Raw genomic sequence first — 4,415 nt, forward strand, 5'->3', positions numbered from 1 at the left:
CAACATGGGATGAAGGAGACACCCCCAAGAGGACTTTACTTGGAACTCTGTTTGGATTGAGGAGATTGTAACTTACTGTGACCTAGGGGTGGAGTGTGTTGTGTTCTGTGCTACCCCTGTGGATGTGCTGTGCTAGGGAAGATCCTGGCCTGGGATCCCTTGATTGTATAAACAAGTATAAGGTGGGTTATGCTATATCATATTGTACATTTTTGTGTCTGTTTAAGGCCATGTGGCCTCCTTGGTAATATGTTGTTATGAATTGTGAATGCTTTGGTTTCTTGAATAAGATTTAGTCTTGAGTAAATAGAGGGCTTATACTGTGTGATTTGACCCTAAATAAACATATATTCACAGTAGCAGCCCTCAGGTGTGCTGTGCTGATTGTCGTTACACCAGGAGAAAGAAAAAGCAAAACAACAAAAGAAAATAGCTGCTTCGATTTGCATTCAGACTCCATATTTCTTTCTCTCGATGAGGATGGCATTTTCCATCATGAGCCTTTTGGCATTGTTTTAGGTCCTTGCATTGCTGAGAAGAGCTAAGTTTATAAAAGTCAGTCATCAAACGTTGTGGCTATTACCGTGTGGGCAGCTAGGTGGTGCAGTGGGTAGAACACCAGTGCAAGAGTCAGGAGGACCTGAGTTCAACTCTCACCTCACACACTTGACACTCACTAGCTGTGTGACCTTGGGCAAGTCACTTAACCCCAACTGCCTCATCCTGGGTCATCTCCAGTCATCCTGATGAATATCTGGTCACAGGATTCAGATGGCTCTGGAGGAGAGGTGAGGCTGGTGACTTGCACAGCCCTCCCTCACTCAAAAACAAAGTCAAGTGCAAATCATGTCATCATTTCTCTAATGGCATGGTCTTCTTCGGCAATGAAGGACAAATACACTATTACTGTGTACAGTGTTCTCCTGGTTCGGCACATTTCACTTAGCATCACTTCATATAAAGCTTTCCAGGTTTTTCTGAAGTCTGCCTGCTCATTATTTCTTATGGAACAATAGTATTCCATTACATTCATATATCACAACTTCTTTAGCCATTCCCCAGTTGATGGGCATCCCTTCAATTTCCAGTTCCTGGCTACCACAAAAAGAGCTGCCACCAATATTTTGTATATGTGGGTCCTTTTCCCATTTTTATGATCTCTTTGGGAGATAGCCCTAGAAGTAGTAAAATAATTCAAATATTGTGGAGTCACAGTCAAAATAACACAAGATTTAGCAGCTACCACGTTAAAGGATCAGAGGGCTTGAAATATGATATTCTGGAGGGCAAAGAAGATAGGATTACAATCAAGAATTCAGAAAAAATAACTATTTTCCCTGAGTTTTCAAGGGGAAGAAAATGGACATTCAATGAAATAGCATTCGAACATTCCTGGTGAAAAGACCAGAGCTGAATGGAAAACTTGACTTTCAAATACAAGACTCAAGAGAAGCATAAAAAGGAAAGAGAAATCATAAGAGACTCAATAAGGTTAAACTGTTTACATTCCTACATGGGAAGATGATACTTCTCACTCCTAAGAACTTTCTCATTATTAGGGCAGTTAGAAGGGGCATATGTAGGCAGAAGGCATGGGAGTTGAATTGATGGGATAATATCTAAAAACAATAAAACTAAGTTATGAGAAAGAAGAATGTACTGGGAGAAGTGACAACAGAGAGGTAGGATGGGGGTAAATTATCTCACAGAAAAGAGGTACAAAAGAGATTTTACAGTGGAAAGGAACATGGGGGAGGTAGAGGATGGGAGAAGGTGAATCTTACTCTCTCTATAATTGGCTCAAAAAGGGAACAACACACACACACACACACACACACACACACACACACACACACACACACCCAGTTGGGCATATAAATCTATCTTACCCTACAGTAAGGATGAGTGAAAGAGGGTGCTGATAGAAGAGAATGCAGATTGCAGCAGGCCATAGTCAGAAGCAAAACATTTCTGAGAATGCGCAGAGTGAAAGGAGAGAAAGAACAGGATAAACAGAGGGGAAAACAGAATGGAGGGAAATACATAGTTAGCAATCATAACTGTGAAAAATAAATTTTACAGCAAGTATTTCTGATAAAAGCCTCATTTCTCAAATATATAGAGAGCTGAATCAAATTTATAAAAATAAGAGCCATTCCCCAATTGATAAATGGTCAAAGGATAAGAACAGGCAACGTTCAGACAAAGTAATCAAAGCTATCAATAGTCATACAAAAAATGCTTTAAATTATTATTGATTAGAGAAACATATTAAAACAATTCTGAGGTACCATCCAACACCAATCAGATTGGCTAATATGACAGAAAAGGAAAATGACAAATGTTGGAGGCAATGTGAGGAAACTGAGACTCTAATACAGTTGTGAACTAATTCAACCATTATGCCAAAAGTGTATAAAATAAGGCATACCTTTTAACCCACTACTAGGTCTATATTCAAAGAGATAATAAACAAAAAATGGAAAGGACGCATGTGTGTATATACAAAAAAATTTATAGCACCTTTTTTAGTGGTGGCAAAGAAATGGAAATTGAGGAGATGCCTATCAATTGGAAAATGGTTGACCCAGTTGTGGTATTTTATTGTAATTGAATGCTATAATGCCATAATAAATGATGAGCAGGATAATTTAAGAAAACTTAGGAAGACTTTCAAGAACCAATACAAAGTGAAGTGAGCAGAACCAGGAGAAGAGTATGATGACAGCAATGTTGTTCAATGATCAGCAGCAAATGATTTATCTATACTCAGAAATACAATGATCCAAGAAAATTCCTACAGACTTATGATGAAAAATGTCATCTAGCTCCAGAGAAAGAACTGGAGTCAATGCAGATCAATGTATACTTATTCAAAACTTTTTTTAACCTGTTTTCTTTCACAATATGACTAATATGGAAATATGTTTTGGAAGAGAAGGAGGGAGAGAATTTCGAACTCCAAGTTTTACAAAACGAATGTTAAAAATTGTTTTTACATGTAATTGGGGGAAAAATAAAATATGAAGTTTTTTAAAAGAAAGAAAAAGAAGACACAGCCCCAGTCTCTCGTTTGAGCTTCCAGATAATGTTTCTAGAGGTTTGAAGGTCAATATATCTGCAGAATCAAGGTTGGGAAAGAAACCACAGCCCATTTTTATCAACTCACAGATATCCTTACCTTCCTCCTTCTGCTATTTCCTTTCAAGTGTGTATACTTTTATCTTCTCCTAACTCACTTTAAATTTCATTTTTCTATGCTGCTCATGTATTCACATTTTATATAAGACTGCTGAAGCTGATGCTTTTTCTTGGCTCTCTTTTTGTATACAAATGAGCCTGTGCTCTGAACATAATAAAACACTGCTAACTATCTCTAGATTGTTGATTTGGTGATTGTCAGCAATACTTCATCTATGGACCCTTAGAAAATTTTTATCTCACTGATACCTATGCTGAAATGAGAGCTCCCATTTTGGATTACTTTCCCAGCTAAGCCACATTATTCAAAAGGGTATTTTTCTATATATTTACAATGTCTTTCTTGCCACTCTCATTTATAGCTCTTTTGGGTTCATCTATTTGGAAAACTTTTATAACTGGTTCAATCCTCCCTCCGCCCCCGCCCCCCCAAAAAACCCTACTAAAGTACTTAAAAATGCTTCAACAATAACAAACATTTGTTAAAACTGTGGTAGACACTATTGACAAAAAGACAAAATTGAAGCAGTCTCTACCACTTATGATCTTACAGACCACTTGGGGACTGAGGTGAGGAGCAGGTTGTAATGTATATGCTGCTAAGTATGATACAAGGAAAATTGAATTCAAACACATCAGTCCTCTCCCCACCTAAAACACAATGCTCTACGGAGGCTTGCCCTGCACCCTGGGCACATTTAAATGACCTACCATGGAGGCACTTTGCCTGTCAGTGTTCCCCATCCTTTGACCGGCTGCACATCCCAGCTCCACCACAATGTAAACTCTATGCACCTAACCAGGAAGGTACCTCGGCCCTCACCTTTAGACCTCAAGGCTGGGGGCGGGTCTTTTTCTCCATCTTTGGCCTGCTCATTTTGAAAGGTAGGCAATGATACTCACAGGATAGGGAATGTGAGCTACTGATCCTAGAGCCAAGAGTCCAAGTGAGATTTTGCAGCTAGCCAGGCTAGCAGGGAAGCTTTGGCAAGGCTAGGATGCCAAGGGTTCAAGCCCAAAGACGGTGTGGCCCTAGGTTAGGACTGTGCTCTGCAGGACCTAAGCTAAACTGTTCATATCCTTATTACTGTACCACTGAAGTAAATATTTCTTGGTACAAGCTAATGTGGCTATTAGCAACCAAGAAGAACCGGGAGCCTCCCACGGCCCGGCAGGGGCTCCACTGCGCAGGCCTGGGCTGGGCCGGCTGGCCA

The 4,415-nt window shown here is 39.7% G+C and overlaps 1 protein-coding gene across 3 annotated transcripts in view; it reads right to left on the bottom strand.

Annotated features, from left to right (window-relative positions):
* Positions 1 to 4,415, bottom strand: part of TMEM117 (transmembrane protein 117) — a 234,518-nt gene that overhangs the window by 229,496 nt on the left and 607 nt on the right. The window contains exon 1 of one of the 3 annotated variants that reach the window (XM_072654275.1): positions 3,913 to 4,288. The exons of the other annotated variants lie outside the window; for them this stretch is intronic. The gene's annotated coding sequence lies outside the window, so the exon portion shown is untranslated. Of the gene's footprint in view, positions 1 to 3,912; positions 4,289 to 4,415 lie in introns of those variants that run through there. 3 annotated transcript variants of the gene reach the window in all.

Source organism: Notamacropus eugenii, chromosome 3 (genome assembly GCF_028372415.1).
Source record: "Notamacropus eugenii isolate mMacEug1 chromosome 3, mMacEug1.pri_v2, whole genome shotgun sequence".
Taxonomy (NCBI): Eukaryota; Metazoa; Chordata; class Mammalia; order Diprotodontia; family Macropodidae; genus Notamacropus; species Notamacropus eugenii.